We start from the raw sequence: 18,946 nt of genomic DNA, 5'->3' as shown, positions 1-18,946 counted from the left end.
TAAGCATGTTAATCACTATACTATTGATTTAATTATTTCATTATTTCTTTCATTTGTTATTATCATTTAAGCTGTATATTGGCCTGTAATAATCGTATGGTGTTTCGTACTCCAATTTTTGTAATAGTTGGATAGGATTTTCTGGTGATTTCCGCTTTATACTACTCAAACTAAATTTATACTCACTTCCATATGAGTATGATCAACGAAGGAGGTAATGCATACCCAAAAAAAATATATACATACTTCCATATGATGCTTCTACATATGTATGAATAAAATTTATAATTTTGACAATTTTAGTAATTTATATTAACTGTTGATACACTAGTTTAATATGTATAAGTAGAGATAATAAATTTTGTTCGTACATATGTAGAAGATATGGAAGTAAGTAAGTATTAATTTAGTTTGAGTACGGATTATATCCTTCGTTGATCATACTCATATGGAAGTGAGTATTTGATTCGTTTGAGTAGGAATTACATCTTTTGTTGATCGTACTAAATGTATCAGAAAGTTTTAACTAGTCGCAAATAGGATTATGTATATTTGTTTTTGATGTGTATAGGGATAAAGTAAATCAAATTATTCGCGATTGCATTTGAGATAGATGAATAAATGTATAATGTGAATATATTAATATAAGATGACTAACACGATTTGTGTTCGCATGTTAACGTTTATGATATCCATAAAAGCATATTAATCATTGCTATATTCCTGAATATTAACGAGGAATAAGTTGTGTGATTAATTCCTGTAACATATAATGAAGAATTCATGTAAAATAATTCAGGAAACTAAATTACTACTGCATACAATAGTGTTATTACAAAACTAAAACAAAATAAACTAAAATAAATGGATCAATCAGTAACATCAACGGATGGATACTGCAACTTAATTACTTTCATATAAATCATGGACCACAAAATGTCCAAATACATGAATCAATTGCATATAGTAACAATTACAAGAATAGTATAATTAACATTCAGAATTTGGTCCAATTAAATTTCAGTAAATCTAAATAAGAGATAAAATCTGTAGAACACATTTATTAACGTTAAATTAATATCGATTTTGTCATTATAATATATATTTTTTCATATATAGTAGGTTGACGAATTAATGAGGATACTTTTTCAGATTCAAAATTCATTTTGTAAACTCACTTGACTTTACTCAAAAGCAAATCGTACGTAAGATATGGATAATCACTGAGTACTTTGTCATTGTCTTTTAATTTCTCATAATTTTTTTCTCATTCAATATCGTAAAATTACTCATTATACATCCCAAGAATAATTTTTTACAAAAAATAATTATCGATGGATTTATTGCATCTCTTATGGTACCTGCACGGTGTAGATTTTGACTTCTTAATTATGATTAGCATTTGTATTATCTTTTTACGACAGCTTCGCAATAATTAATGATTCTTTTCCTATTTCGTAAATACAGTAAAAAACAGTGTAATTTGGACAGAGCCTTACTCATGATTTATTTGAATTGTTATATACTAAGTGGATAGGGATAGGGGTTTAGTTATTACCATGAATGGCTTGATTTGTTCTACATTGTGTGTACATATGTATGTATGAATACCCCCCTACACATCCTATGTTTCTTCACGTTTCAAACAATTGTGAAACTTGTTTGTGATTCTCTCTAGAGCCCACAATTAATGAAACTTGTTTGTGATTCTCTCTAGAGCCCACAATTATTTGAAATTTTTCTTCAAACAAATCGTTTTGAAGAAGAGAAATTAATCCAAGAGTTGAGAAGGGCTTGTCACTCTATGATAGATAGATATTCTAAAATAGTAGATCGTATTTGGTACAAGTTTTGTTTTAGAGTATCCTAACACGTGTCCTTTTTCTTTTTTTATTTGTGTGATGAAATTGACAGGTGTTACAAAAAGTAAAAGTAATTACCAATTAAAATGTCGATCTCCGCTTGGAAGCTAGCACAATCTAGCATGACAAACTTTTCAGTTTGGGGCATGATGAACAAGCACCAAGGGAAGGATAAGGTGGTGGTGGTATTGGGTGCCACTGGCACAGGCAAATCGTGTCTGGCGATAGACCTGGCCACCCGTTTCGGGGCAGAGGTCATCAACTCGGACAAAATTCAGGTCTACAAGGGCCTTGACATAGTAACCAATAAGGTGAGCAATGAGGAATGCCACGGCGTGCCGCACCATTTGCTCGGAACCATTGATCCCGAGGTGGATTTCACTGTACATGATTTTGTGCATCATGCATTGTTGCCTGCTGATGCCATCATACAAAAGAATCGGTTGCCAATCATTGCTGGAGGGTCCAATTCCTTCATACAAGCACTTGTCATTAACAACACTGAGTTTTCCTCCAAGTACGAGTGTTGCTTTCTTTGGATGGACGTGGCGATCCCGGTGTTGCATTCATACGTGTCGAAAAGGGTTGATCAGATGGTGAATAGCGGGTTGGTGGAGGAGGGCAATGCCATTTTTGACCCAAAAAAATTCGTGACTATGATTATGGGATTAGGCGTGCCATCGGGGTCCCCGAGATGGATGAATTCTTCAGGAGTGAGGGTCTAGTCGATGGTGAAACTAGGGCTAAGCTTCTTAAGGCAACTATTAATGAAATTAAGATGAATACTTGCAAATTAGCTTGCCGTCAAGTTGAAAAGATCTTGAGGATGAGGGAGGAATTTGGGTGGCAGATAGAGGTATACCTTCGATGTGGTGGAGATGCCAATGAAGCATGGGAGAAATTGGTGCTGGAGCCGAGTACGAACATGGTGGCACATTTCATTTGCAATGAAAACATAGATCCGAAACCTACTGCGTATGAACAATTAGCATGATCAATTATATACGTTCGTGCATATGAACAATTACTATGATCAGCAAAATTTTGTAGTCCTACTGATATACCGAGTTAAAATTCATGGCATTACATTTAGTGTGAAAGCATTAATATTCAATTCTTTGATCAAACGAAATACATATGTAATCCAATTTATACAAATTCAAACTCATGCCTCTTTGATTGGCATTATCAACATGAAATATATATAATCCTATTTGCGTCTAGTTAAACTTGCCGATTCATTTAGTACGATCAACAAAAGAAGTAATCCCTACTCAAACTAAATTTATACTCACTTCCATATGAGTATGCTCAACGAAGGATGTAATCCGTACTCAAACTAAATTAATACATACTTTAATATTATGCTTCTACATATGTATGAACAAAATTTATTATCTCTACTTATACCAATTAAACTAGTGTTCGAGCAGTTAGTTTGATTATTAAAATGTTAAATCCTACTTATTTGTATAGGTATAAAAATACAATTTTTGTCTTGTAATTTATGAGGGGCTGTCATTTTTTGTCCTACAGAAGTTATGATAATTAGTTTTTTCAAGACTAAAATTATAAAAATTAAAAAATTAATAGAATTAAAATTACTAAAATAATTAGTGTTATCAATAAAATATAAGTAAAAATACACATATATATCTGGAGTTCTTGAAGAAAGTTGAAAATTAAATCAAATTATTCGCTATTGCACTTGAGGTTGATGTATAAATTTGTAATACGGATATATTAGTATAAGATGACTAACACGAATTGTGATTGCATGTTAATTTTTATGATATCTATAAAAGAGTATTAATCATCGCTATATTCTTGAATACGAACGAGGAATAAGATTTGTGATTAATTCTTGTAACATTTATCTAAGTTAATAAAACTCATATACGTACATTTATGGTGCTTCCATCAACGAAATACTTAGTCCTAGTTACCAAATTAAACTTTGTTTATAGAATTATTTTGAAATATAATCCTACTCATATCAATTCAAAGCTGATGTCAGTACAATTATTATGATCAAGAATAGTTGCAAATTGTCTTAATTATAAATGTGAATATATTAATGATGTTTGTATTAATAAAGTATAATATAGTCTTGTGCGAACGTATTTATACCAAGTAAAAATTCATGTTCCGTGTATTTATTATGACCATCAATAATCGTGTAGTGTACGTGCAATTACTGTGGTGTACCAAAGAAGTTATTATGTTGGTCCAGTCTAAAACCAATGTCCGTACAATTAGTTTACAAGCTTAATGTGATGCTTTTACTAACAAAATATATATGTACCTTCTTGCATATGAACAATTAGGCAACAAAATTATGTAGTTCTACTTATATACTGAGTTAAAATTCATGGCGGTAGAATTAGTATGAAAGCAAGAATATTCAATGCTTTGATCAACGAAAAATATATGTAATCCCATTTATACTAATTAAAACTCATGCCCATGTGATTAGCATGATCTACAATAAATATATTTAATCCTATTTGCAGCTAGTTAAAAGTTGCCGATACATTTAGTACGATCAACAAAAGATCTAATCCCTAGTTGTTATAATTTGTAGCCTAATAACTTGTTAAAAGGCCGACCTTGGCAGCCCAATTACCTGACCCACTTGGCGGCCCACAACCGACCCGTAACCCGACCCATCCAATCTACCTACTTATATCACATCCCTAGCCCTAAATCTCAGTTTCCCTCTTATTTGTTTTTTCTGCGCTGTCTTTTTCCTCTCCTCTACGAATCCTCTCTGTGAATTTCTGCCTTCGGTTCTCTGAGAGCCATGGCCATTTTCATAAACCACTCTAATGGTTTAGGAAAGCAACCAAGGTTTTCCTTCTCTACCACTGTTTTCACCCCTTTAAATAGTGGATTCTCCCTTTCGGCTAAAACATGAATCAAGCTGTTTATCTCCTTCACCATTCGCCAAAGTTCTTTCCGAAATATTTAGTAGGGGTCTCTATGACCGTGTGATACTGAGATCTGAGTGATCGGAGTTTTGGTCGGGTTCTTAGTTTGTGGAGTTACCGTGAGTCGGTTCATTGTGGAAATAGTGCCTTGTGACCGTATTCCTTTATCGAGATATTGGATCTAGCTGCTCTAAGCATGTTAATCACTATACTGTTGATTTAATTATTTCATTATTTCTTTTATTTGTTATTATCATTTAAGTTGTATATTGGCCTGTAATAATCGTTTGGTATTTCGTACTCCAATTTTTGTAATAGTTGGATAGGATTTTCTGGTGATTTCCGCTCTATACTACTCAATCTAAATTTATACCCACTTCCATATGTGTATGATCAGGAGGTAATACTAAATTAATACTTACTTCCATATGATGCTTCTACATATGTACGAACAAAATTTATTATCTCTACTTATACAAATTAAACTAGTGTTTGAACAGTTAATATAAATTACTAAAATTGTCAAAATTATAAATTTTATTCATACATATGTAGAAGCATCATATGGAAGTAAGTATTAATTTAGTTTGAGTATGGATTATATCGTTCGTTGATCATACTCATATGGAAGTGAGTATTTGATTCGTTTGAGTAGGAATTACATCTTTTGTTGATCGTACTAAATGTATCGGAAAGTTTTAACTAGTCGCAAATAGGATTATGTATATTTCTTTTTGATGTGCATAGGGATAAAGTAAATCAAATTATTCGCGATTGCATTTGAGAAAGATGAATAAATGTATAATGTGAATATATTAATATAAGATGACTAACACGAATTGTGATCGCATGTTAACGTTTATGATACCCATAAAAGCATATTAAGCATTGATATATTCCTGAATATTAACGATGTATAAGTTGTGTGATTAATTCCTGTAACATATAATGAAGAATTCATGTAAAATAATTCAGGAAACTAATTTAAATTCATGTAAAATAATTCAGGAAACTAATTTACTACTGCATACAATAGCGTTATTACAAAACTAAAATAAGATAAACTAAAATAAATGGATCAATTAGTATCATCAACGGATGGATATTGCAACTTAATTACTTTCGTATAAATCATGGACCACAAAATGTCCAAATACATGAATCAATTGCATATAGTAACAATTACAAGAATAGTATAATTAACATTCAAAATTTGCTGCAATTAAATTTCAGTAATCTAAATAAGAGATAAAATCTGTAGAACACATGTATTAACGTTCAATTAATATCGATTTTGTCATTATAATATATATTTTTTCATATATAGTAGGTTGACGAATTAATGAGGATACATTTTCAGATTCAAAATTCAATTTTGTAAACTCACTCGGTTTTACTCAAAAGCAAATCCTACGTAAGATATGGATAATCACTAAATACTTTGTCATTATCTTTTAATTTCTCATAATTTTTTTCTCATTCAATATCATAAAATTACTCATTATACCTCCCAAGAATAATTTTTTACAAAAAATAATTATTGATGGATTTATTGCATCTCTTATGGTACCTGCACGGTGTAGATTTTGACATCTTAATTATGATTAGTATTTGTATTATGTTTTTACGGCAGCTTTGCAATAATTAATGATTCTTTTTCTATTTCGTAAATACTGTAAAAAATACTGTAATTTGGACAGAGCCTTACTCATGATTTATCTGAATTGTTATATAGTAAGGTCATGTTTACTAATGAGAATTAGCAAGGATATCCGACATTATCGGGGTTTGCTCATCGTTTACTTGCGAAAGCCGTAGCCTGGTATACAAGCGCTAGGCCTTGTATTGCGGTTGATAAAACGCTAGATATATATCCGAGCTGCGGGGGTTGGATTAGAATCCTTGCCTGTTATGCCACTTTCATGCACCTTCGGAAATTACGTTTATATCCTGAAAATTACACTGGAAATGACCAAATTGCCCACTCCCACCTACCGATTTCAATTCTCTGTCTGTTTTCATTTCCCACCAACGACGTGTACCTCATTTTGAAACTTTCCTCTGGAAGAGTGCTTCGGCACCCAAACTGTTTTTCCGTCGGCGAAGTCTGTAATCCCGTCCGTTCACTTGTATGTGGCTGAGACATTGTCTGTATATCTCTATTTTCATATTGAACTTGTTGGTCCTCCATTGTTTTTTCTTTTTCCGAAACGCATTTTCTGTTGTAAAGTCATTCATTTTTGTGTTATTCTTAACATTAGTTTTTTTTCTCTTTTTCCGGCAAAGCATCTGTCACGGAGTTGCCGACTAAGCTGTTCTCTCGACGATCTGACCTACTCTGTGAATATCTCTATGGTTGTCTTGGGATTACTACTGGATCTGATGGTGAGTACTTGTGAAACCCTTCTCCGCACCCCTACTAACATTTTCTTCGCAACTTTTATTAAGATGTGGTATGGTATGTACTTCACTCTTTCAAGTTTCGTAACACTACACCTTTGTGTCCTCTTATCGGCTCACTTCGGTGTCATCTTTTTGGCCTTCTATATTTCTGTACCTATTAACATTTTTGATGGATTTGCATGTCTCTTTTTGTTACCATTTTCGGGTTTACTTCACCGTCTACTCACACTTTAAAATTCTTTATGATGGAATTTTTATTTTCTGTAAAGTGGGACTTGGATAGATCCAGTTGGCACACCCTGTTTTCATTTCTTTACCTTCTTATCCAAAGTTTTGGAGGTGGATGCTTAATTTTTTCGTTCCTTACGATGAGGTTGTCGTCACTTTGACAGTTTCGAAAGAGTTACATTGGCTTTAATAATTGTACAAAAAATCATCGATGAGATTGTCGTCACTTTGACAGTATTCTCTTTCGTTACCAAATACCTTACTGCTCCAACCGCTAGACGACGTCTACGTCGGGCCAGAACCTACATGAGTAGTAGGATCCCAGACCAAATTCACTATCTTCATAGGCTGGTTTCCATTTTTGACGAGTCATGTCTGCGCAATCTCCGCGTGGACCGCAACGCGTTCGGACGCCTGTGCTATATGTTTCAGTACTCAGGTAGTATGAACCCGACCAAAAACCGAAGTGTCGCCGAACAGGTAGCAATTTTCCTTAGCATTCTGCCACCACAAAAAGAACAGCGTCGTCAGGCATGATTTTATACGTTGCGGGCGCCCGATCCACAAACATTTTCACCGTGTCCTCAATTCAGTGATTAAGTTGTACAACGTCCTCTTAGCCAGGCCAACTCCAATTACGGACGAATGCGTTGACTCTCGGTGGAAATGGTTCAAGGTACTTCTTCATTTATTAATTTCATTCGAACTGCACATAGGGTATTTGTGCTTGTTTTACCGATCGGTAGATTCTGGTCATTATATACCATTTGTGAATTACGATTTTATCACTACTTGTAGGGCTGTCTGGGGGCATATTACGATTTTATCACTACTTGTAGGGCTGTCTGGGGGCATTGGATGGGACTTTCATTAACGTACACGTACCTGAAGAGGAAAAGGGAAGGTGCCGAAGCCGCAAGGGTCATGTTGCTGTCAATGTTCTTGGTGTTTGCAACCCAAACATGCAATTTATTTACATGCTTTTTGGCTGGGAGGGTAGTGCGGCTGATAGCCGCATACTACGTGATGCCGTCCACAGACCTGGTGGTCTTAGAATACCCTCAGGTTATAATTTCATCCACAACGCTTTCCTATTCCTCATGTATGCGTATATGATTATTTGGGTGCTAATTTTTTAAAAACATGGCATAATGTTGGTATATGCTTTCCCAGGGAATTACTACTTGTGTGACAATGGATACGCAAATGCCGAAGGCTTCTTGACTCCGTACAGAGGTGTGCGCTACCATCTACGAGACTGGGACACTGGAGTGCAGGACCACAGAACCATCAGGAGGTTTTCAATCTAAAGCACGCGTCAGCTCGTAACGTCATTGAACGTACCTTTGGTTCGCTTAAAATGCGTTGGGGTATTTTAAGGAGTCACTCATTCTACTCCATCAAGGTCCAAACTCGGATTATATTGGTCTGCTGCTTATTGCATAACTTTCTAAGACAGGAAATGCCTGAGGACCGGTTGGAAGATGAGTTGCCTAACGTAGGAGTTGAAGAGACGGAAAACGACGGGGAAATAGTCTGGAATATAGAGCCCAATCCAACATGGAGCAATTGGAGGGATACACTGGCCACGTCCATGTACAACGAGTGGCGAAGCCACCGATGATGAGCCAATATTATACAATATTGACGACTGTCTTTGATTGCCTTCAGTCTATTGCATAGTCCTGCGAGTGAAAACAATTATTTAAATTTTCTTGTGTAATCAAGTCAGCGTAATGGCATTAGGTGTATCGACATTGGATACAGTTCTTCGTTGTGCCGTTCTATATCCTGTTTTTTCGTACAAGTTGCTTCGTTTTTCTCCTTACGTTGTTACTCGTTTACATAGAGTTCTTCAGAGTTTTCGCACTCGTCTGATTCGAAATTCATTTGTGTCATCTTGTACTGTTTTCATTAATTTCGGTTATTACTTTTACGTATCATGCTGTCTATCTAATCACATTTTTCTGCTTTATCTTTAATCAGAATATGGATGTGGGATCTGATGAAGGTAACAGGATTACGCACCGTCGTGGTTGGAATCCCGATAGGCCTATTGGGCGTCGAATGTGGACAATAATGGAGAAAGAATGCCTTATTGCAGCACTACAGAATTTGGTGGTAACCGGTAGGAAATGCGAGAATGGGTACAGGAATGGGTATCTGGGACAGTTGGAGGCCTACATTCTAAAGCATTTCCCACATTCCAATATTGAGGCCGAACCACACATCACTTCCAAACTACACGTCTGGAAAAAAAATTACTCCACACTGACCACCATGCTTACACGGTCTAAATTTGGTTGGTACAAGAACCGGAACATGGTAACGGTTGAAGATGATTCCGTCTGGGATGATTACGTGAAAGTATGCACCTAACTCGGTCGTTTGTGCACATTATTTAACATACTTTGTATTCTCTCTTTTAGTGACCTCCAATACTAACGCTTTTACAGATGGACCCATCCGCAAAGGGGATGAGGCATAAAACATGGCCTTTTTTTCCTTCTTGGAGGAAAATTTTAGGTCGGGATCGTGCTACTGTAAAACGAAGTGCCGATCCATTTAAGGAGGCCAACGACGTCCAAGACGAGGAGATTGATGAAACCCATGAATGCAATGTGCGGGATGGCGAATGTAATGTCCGGGATGACGGATACATCATCGAACTAACACGGTACAACCATCCATTTCTATACTGACTAATTACATTTTAAAATTTAAGCAACGTAATAGATCAGTACAATCAAAATTCATCATGCGCAGCAATTGTATTCTAAAAAACATACAGATACCTACAACTGCTGATTTTGTCGAATTAAAATGTCTAAACTACTACAAACCTTAGTATAGGACAAAATGAGTGTTCACAGACTTCGGTATCAGTAAATGAAAATGGGTTACAACATTTTCCTTCTTCCTAATGAAGCGGCCATCGTCAGCCATCCGCCCTTCATCACCCACCGTCATTCGTCCTCCGAAGTTGTTGTCACATCTATAACCTCATTCCCACCTTCCACTTGCTCTGTCCTGTTATGTGACCCAGATTGGTCTTCGCTTCCCTCATCGACGTCTTCATCTTTGGTTTCGTCAGATGCAGTTATCTCATCTCCACCGAATATCTCCTTCAACTCCCACCACCGCCTTTCGCCTTGGGAGCGGTATACCCTAGCGAATGGGGTGGCATAGTTTGCCGACGACGTTGGCCGACACTAGGAAATGTGACAATGTTATTACTATGGTAGTCCTGCGATAATGAAACAAAAATCGAAACTTGCAACACACACCTTGAAAATTCTCCAACACTCATCGTAGCTGCCACTTATTAGATTTGTGTTCTCGTCCCATGTGACACCTCGATCTGCAATCACTTTTCTGAACGTATCGTACCGCAACCTTGCGTGGCGAAGTTTTTTTTTGTAAAAATGCATCGGCCATTCTCTTCCGACTAACCTGTTCACCTACCAGGCCGCGTAGGTCAAAGAAATCATATTCGTCTGCCTCCGGTCTGACTGGGGCCCACTAGCAAAAGCCTGGTAGGCCAGTGCGTCGATGAAAACGTTGTCAATCTTCCGCGTCCAATTTGAACTGAAGAAGTAACGGCTCTGGCCCGTACGCTCTCGCCTCGGCATTTTGTTCGCGGTAATGGTGGTTCAAAGAGCTAGTAGTAATTTCTTCAAAATCCAACCACTTTATTCTTTACATAGGTCGGTGTTCCTCCATTTATTAGTATGGAAAGCACTACCATATTTACTATAGGTATGGCCCACTTTACTACATAAAAGAAACAATGCTGAGGAGTTATTACTAAGGAGCCGCCTCTACAAATTCTTTGCACAATGTGATTATGTGCATCGGTACTGCGTGCAATTTTTGTGCATCAATGCGTCCGACATTTCATTCCAAATTTTGGAACGGCGGGTCCATCCGTTGAAGATGGACGGACGACTGTATTAAAGTTTCATGAATTTGCCCAAATCATGCAATTAAATATAAAACAACACCGTATTCCATGCATGTTATACTTTCCAACTTCGACTCTTGCCATATTCATTGCACTCTCATTCAACCATTCCAAGTTCGTACAGACTAAACCTCCTTACCATATCGGCATAAACAAACGTTATAATGAGCATTGGTTTTATTTACAAATAATCGTATATGAAACACCGCCCTCCATCTTCACTTGTCCTCAACACTAGGCATTGGCTGAATGACCTCTGGGTCCCCAATTAACTTGTATCGTCATGTATTCAATTTATTTTCAACTTTACTGCTTACACATAAAGTGATGTGCCACGTTGACGACCCATCACTCACCTCGCACAGAAGACCTGCTAAGGCTATAGCCGCTTGTGTTCACGCAAAGACTGTTCCAACATTACTCATTTGGCGTGTTGTATATAAGCCAATTGAGTACCTGACATGCGGGCAGCCTTAATGCTAAGGCTGCCCACACTTGGTTTCGGCATTAGTGAAAGCACGTATACGACAACAAAGAAGTCACCAATTCGGTGTTCTCGTTTAAGTAATTTAAGTTTAGTACTCGTTAAAAAAAGAAAAGATGTTTTGACTTTTACTATTCGGTTTGTGCCAACTCAAATCAATGAGGAAGTGTTCAAATTCTATGAAAGCGTGAAGGGCGTGCATAACAGAAGAAGATAATGTTCTATATCCTTGTATTGTAGTTGCATATCATATGGTATGACATGAGATCTTGAGTGAAGCAGAGCAATTTGCAAGTCTCTGTCAAATAGAAGTACCAAAATGGATCATACATTACATATTATTTAAAAAGCAAGCGGTTACAGGCAAACGGGCTGAAATGCACACGAAAATGTAAAACAGCAACGAGTCCCCAACTCGCTCCATATCAGATTACACATAATGTTTTCAATTCATTTATGACAAATCCCAAAAAACGTAGAACTGACGAACATGCCGACCACAAACAAGCACTCGCTACAACCAGTTTCCCCCTTCAAATTTCGTCATCACTTGTCACCAACTCTATCACTTCCCCCTGGGCAGCGGTGCACAATGAGCCGTAATCCGGGTTCCACGGGTCGGTATGGTCTCTGCCGCATAGAGCGTGATAGTACAAATAATTACAAAATGTTTCGTCGACCTCTTTCGTCCAGGTCTGAGTGTACAAGTACCGGCACTGAGCTATGGGGATTTTCCGTTGAGGCATGGGGGACTCTCGCTATGCGCGAGTGTTGCGGGAGGTTGTGTGTCCAGAAATTTGGGCGGAGGGAAAGGCGTGGGAAGTAATGAATGACAGAAAATTGTGATGATTCGAGGGTATTTAGAGTAAGTGCTTACATGACTGTTCGGATACTTTTAGGAATGGAAGAGAGTGAGGCAATAATGGCTTGCCTTTTTGAGGACCGTCGTTTCATGTGTTCAGATGCATTGAAATCGAACCACTTAATTGAGTTTATTGGGGTAACCAGTATTACTCCTTCTGATTATTATGGGAAGGCAGTGCATTGGAAACAGGGTGGCGGTGCATTACATGAAGAATTATTCATTACATAATTGTAGTTGCAAACCAGGCGGTGCTCACGTAAAGTGTATTTGGACTGTGAAAACAGAGTATGTATGGAAAAATCAACAATCATTCTTCAAGTTTGGAGGAGAAATATGAAATGTATCTGAACTTGTATTCATTCATATATTCAATGTTGCTATACAGAGTTCTTATGTACAGAGAGAAGAAGGCTACCAGAAGAACGACTCTGTAAACTAACCATAACAAACTAACAAAGAAAAGACGTGTTTATAACTAATAGAAGTGTTAAACTACAAAGAACGTTAAATAGAACATAAAAAAAACTTTAACTTAAAAAGGATGAACACGACAACATCTTCAAACTGCAGCTGCTTTGTTCTTGGTAAGACCGCAAGCAAAGGTAGGGCTACAGTCATGCAGTGAACGTTCATCATCGTCCCACCAATATCCAGATATAGTGTTGAGGTATTGAGCTGAAGAAAGAAGCAATTTACTGAACTTTAATGGCATTCTCGTAGTGAAAGAAATCTCTATCATATTTGTAGATGCAACGTACAACTCCCTTTCAATACAAAACGAAGAAGAGGATGAACAGAAAATGTAACAGACTCTGACTAATGGAGCAAACCACTAATACACGTGATCAGCTACTAAACTAACAAAGACATAATCAGAAAAGAAAGGAAAAAACGCAATATGAAAAACACCTGTGTTCTAGCTCCATAGAGAAGCAACACAAACAGCAGCAGCAGAGCCCTACACCAAAACCAAAGGTGGATGGCTGGCGGATTGTAGAAATTCATCATAAACAAATACAAAACCAGAAAATCAGTCACCTTTTTCGAGTTAAAGGGTAGAAAGAACTTAAATGCAATCTGCACACTAAAACATAATAGAGGGGTTTGGCTTAATGCATACAAAGTTCAGGGAAGCACACAATGACCGTCGACACCACTACAACGAAAGAATATTATGCGGCAAAAACAGAGTACCAAAAACAATTAAAATATGCGTCAATATACCCAAAAATAATGTTTAACACCGGCCTACACACCGGAATACAAAGATAGCATCATTGTAGGCCAAACACGACAAAGAGTAGACAAAAATAAATAGTTCATTATCTGGCTCATAACCAGCTTTGATCCCCAACTATTCCACCTCTGATCGGGCGTAGCTATCCAAACTAAATGAATCAACGTCATCCATGTGTCAAGTCATAGGCGCAACTTCGGGTCCACTAAAAATATCTTGCAGCTCATCCCACTGCGGCTCGCCGAAGTAGTAGTAGGCCTTAGCAAATGGGGTTTCCTGCGAAAGGTTAAAGTTTTTGAAGCCGGAGTGTACAACTCAATAACAGACACAAATTTGGAGGAGCATATGGGAAAACTCTTACTCGTATGATCCGCCGCCAATGTTCCTTCGTACAGCACATCCTGTTCGACCGTCTGTTCCATCGTATGTTGGGTTCCTAAAGCAACTTACTGAAAGTTTCGTATCACAACCGCAGAAGGCTCAATCTGGATCTGAAAGAAAGTTTCAGACCACACGCGACCGGCATACGCGTTCACAACCTTGGCAGAGAATGTGAAGGCATGGTTACCGGGCGGAAAGGGGTTGGGCTGTGGACTGCCCATGAGCACGTTGACTTGAAGAAAGACATAGAAGGCATTGTCGACTCTCTTCGTCTAGGTAGGTGTGTAAAAGTACCGCGATTGACCCATGGGGTACTTGCGGCGAGGCATTTCGAGGGCTATAGAAGATTACGGTGGTGGGAGAATACAGAGAATAGAAGACGAAGATGAATAGGATTTGTGAGGAGATGCAAGACACCCGGTTATGTAAGGGGGAGAACAGTCGTATCTGGACGGGGTATTTGAAGCGGCACGCATGTATTGAAGTGTAGATGGTTGTAGGCTTTTCTTTTTCCATCTCCGCACGGTTCAGTTTTGATATAAGGAGGAGAGTGTTCATACTACAGAGAAATTGGTATACGCCGTTCCGGTTGGAAGTGCTTACAAAGTAGATTGAACGTCCTACAGAAATTACTACATCAACCAATAGAAAACCACTTATTTTCTGACGTATATGAAACCCATATGTCAGAGACTCATGGGTGGACATTGCAAATTACTCGCAACAAAAAACAATGTTGTCAGAAGATTATTATACAATACGGAAAGTACAAATATTATAATATAGATAAAAACATTAAACCATCTGCAAATTCATTAATTAGACTGATGTTTTGGTACAGGGAACATAGGGTGGTGGTCCACAAAACATATAAAACCATGTTGAAAATGCATATGAGACAAAAATGGACCACCTGCCACAGCACTGAGGAAACATTCTCTGCCTCGTACAATAGTTCTACTAAAAGACATACAAAATATACACATGAAAAGCATTTATAGACGTACTAAAGGTAGCCGCTAGATAAGTTACGGCGGAAGGAGAAATGTTGTGAACAGGCAACATGGCTCCGGAGGAAAATCTGCAAAATATACATATATATATATATTTTTACATACACAGACAAATAGTACATGTACATAATATTATATATATGATCCCATGCAATCATGGCCAACACAGAGCACGGAAACGGACCCTCTTCTCCATCACCGACGAACCTCCAACATACAGCACTGAAATGTTGCAAACATCAATCAACCTTCTTCACGGGTGTACGATTCGAAGCGGAGGAGCTGGCTTGTCCTTCAGACCTTACACCACTGGGGCTGCCACAGTTGGTATCTTCGCATTTCTGCCCGACACTTGGAACATGAGGAAGTGGCTGCATGGAGTCTGCATCATCCAAGAACCCATAGAAATCATCACGAAAATTCCAAAGAGATGAGCCCGAAGTAGGGCTATCCGAGATAGAGCCGTAGGGGCAAGGATCTTTATGGACAACAGCCACTGGATCGGATAGTTGAATCGGGACAATAGGATCAAAATGATCCTTCGAATCTGCTTCTTTCGATTCTGAACTGCCATTGTCAACTCAAGCGGAGTCAGAGTCAACCGGCTGGGCAAAGAGCATATATAGATCATCCCACATGTCTTCATAGGCATTAACATAGCATTTTCCGATGCGAGATTCCCACAAAAAAAACAAAGCCGTACGAGACAACCAACATTAATGCACATTGTCATACGTGTTACCATTATAAAATGCATATAACAACATTCCCACAGAATATAAAAGAAAAAAGTACCTTGCAGAATTCCTTCCAAGTAGAGTCATGCGCGGTGACAAAACGTAGCGTAGTGTTGCAGACATCCCTGCGGGCAATGAGCCTCCCGAAAGCATCATGTCTCTCACGTAGGAACTTGACGACATACTTTCCGCAACGAATGTCAACCTTAAGCTCATGATGTTTACGAACCGCTGCCAACGCATCAGTTATGGCTAAGGTGTTCTCCTTATCAGGATGGAAACGTCCGTTTTTGGCATGTTTCAGCAGTTTACTGACAAAAGTTCGCTCCATATCCTTGGTCCATTTGGAACAATAGAACATATAATGCTGATAATAGAACCCATCGGGCCACATCATAGGGTATTTCCACAAATAGTATGTTGAGGGAATGTACAAAAAAAGGAAAGGAAGTTGCAGAACACAAAAGGAACATTCAGTCGCATTTATAGTGGTAACATGGGGAATATTTTTGCATTTTATGGACAATAAACAGAATTCAGGCGAAAATTGTGTGTGAAGTAAGAGAGAATAGTCTGTAGTAATTAAAATGTCAGTTGCATAACATTAAGGTAGGTGATTGTAATTAATGGAAAGATATGGCAGTTGTGTAAGAATGGACATGTCTAAGCATTAATTGCATATGCAGGGGATGTAGAGTGAAGTGCAGGCTGCTGCTATTTAGGAAGAATGGCACAATGTTTATTCTATGCAGCATGTGCCCAATAAATGCAGAGGCGTTGGATGTATAAAGAAATGCAGTATGTAGCCATTTTCAGACAATGATATCAAATTTATTATCTGCAGCAGGTGGACATTGAATGCTGGAAGTTGTGTGATAATGAATGAAGTAGTTGGGGGGATAGGTAGTTTGTATGAATTAATGCAGAACTCGAAAGTGAAGTGATGGAATTGCGACTTCAGAATGAATGCAGTAGTTGGATCTGAGGATAATATATTATGTGTAAAAGGATGTATGGAATTCAAGTAAGCTGTATTGGAAATTAAGCACGTGAGAGGGTAAGACACAGTAAGATTAAATTGCTCAACTTGTCACCAGCAACTTTAGTAAGGCAGGAGAGACGTAACAAGCATAAGAAAATAATCGAATGATTGCATACATTATAATGGAAGTAGTTTACAAAGTTTTAAATGGCACACAATTGGAGAAAACTTACTTGTCAGAGCACTCATTGGGTCAAGTCAAAATTGCATAACGTAAAACAAGGAAGAAGTGCTGAGATTGAAAAAAAAGTGATTAAGCAAGCTTAAATATTGAGCGAGTATGCAAGAGTAATAAGCAAAAGAAGTAATAAGATGATCAAGTAATTGTGTAACCGTGTATGACTCCTATTCTCTACATGTAGACGATCATTCAAACATTTTATCTGAGTCTCGTAGCCTGATATACGATTGAACAGCCTATGAATAATCTCTTTTGACCTGCGGCACATGGACGGGTCGACCCATTCAAACGTGCCGCAGTAATGACCCTAATTGTAAAGACAGGTATGAGGTGAGTAAACGTGTCTTACATATACGAAATAAGCAACATCGAATGAGTAAATCGTACATGCTCAGAATAGCATGTACCACATTTCAAAAAAAATATTTTATAGCTGTGAACAGGAGTTTACTGAAAGAACGAACCGCGTTGCCAGGGCACCCGCGTAACCTCCGTCCCGAATTAAGGGTAGTCCATGATGTGCGTAAGTGAACATCCCTACCACAACGGCAAACACGAAAAACAGATTCGGTTGAAGCAGAAGAATGTTGCTTACTACCCATTCTGCCTTCATCATTGGTACTACAGAAATCGTTTTGGAAAGGAGCGGTACGCTTTAAATTTTGTCCAGAGAGGATTACAAACTCACCGACATCGTCGGATGGGAGTGCGGAAAACTGAAATTACATAAACCCTAAAAATGGAGATAATTGTTCAGGGCAAAATTACAACCCGTTAGATATATCAGGGGATTTTTCGTTACGGAGAATGTTTGGATAAAGATAAGCTTACCGTGAAGATAATGGATGAATTCGTCCAGTACAACGGATCGGTGGGAGGACCCTCTGTCGGCAAAAAAACAGCTTAAAACAGAAATTGGGGAAAGAGAGGGAAGGGAAATGACGAGGCGAGGGGCAGGAGCGGTGGGAATATGCGTAATATAAATTGTTCAAATAGAAGGGGGCATTAACGTAATAGAACAAGTACATCGTGGAAGTAATACATGAAGGTAAATAGACGAAAAAGGATAGATTGAGAAATTAATCCCTATAGGTAAACATTGGGCTATCTATCCCACCTCAACCAATCGAACTAGCAATCCAAAATTAATCCGGAGGGGGGGATACGAAGTGGGGGAAAGTGAACATGACCTAAGGGGATAGGGATAGGGGTGTAGTTATTACCATGAATGGCTTGATTTGTTCCACATTGTGTGTACGTATGTATGTATAAATACCCCCTTACACATCCTATATTTCTTCACGTTCCAAACAATTGTCCAAGTAATTTCTTTCACATCAAAGAAACTTGTTCATGATTCTCTCTAGAGCCCACAAATGTTTGATGTTTTCTTCAAACAAATCCTTCTGAAGAAGAGAAATTAATCCAAGAGTTGAGAAGGGCTTGTCACTCTATGATAGATAGATATTCTAAAATAGTAGATTGTATTTGGTACAAATTATGTTTTAGAGTATTCTAACACGTGGCCTTTTTCTTTTTTTATTTGTTTGATGAAATTGACAGGTGTTACAAAAAGTAAAAGTAATTACCAATTAAAATGTCGATCTCCGCTTGGAAGC

The 18,946-nt window shown here is 37.8% G+C and overlaps 1 pseudogene; it reads left to right on the top strand.

Annotated features, from left to right (window-relative positions):
* The first annotated feature begins 1,948 nt into the window (after positions 1-1,948).
* On the top strand, positions 1,949-2,856 carry LOC105180169 (annotated as a pseudogene).
* Positions 2,857-18,946: the final 16,090 nt, after the last annotated feature.

The sequence above is a fragment of the Sesamum indicum genome, unplaced genomic scaffold, assembly GCF_000512975.1.
Source record: "Sesamum indicum cultivar Zhongzhi No. 13 unplaced genomic scaffold, S_indicum_v1.0 scaffold00378, whole genome shotgun sequence".
NCBI lineage: Eukaryota > Viridiplantae > Streptophyta > Magnoliopsida > Lamiales > Pedaliaceae > Sesamum > Sesamum indicum.
Note: the sequence above shows the minus strand (reverse complement) of the source record. Positions and strands in the feature narration are given on the sequence as shown.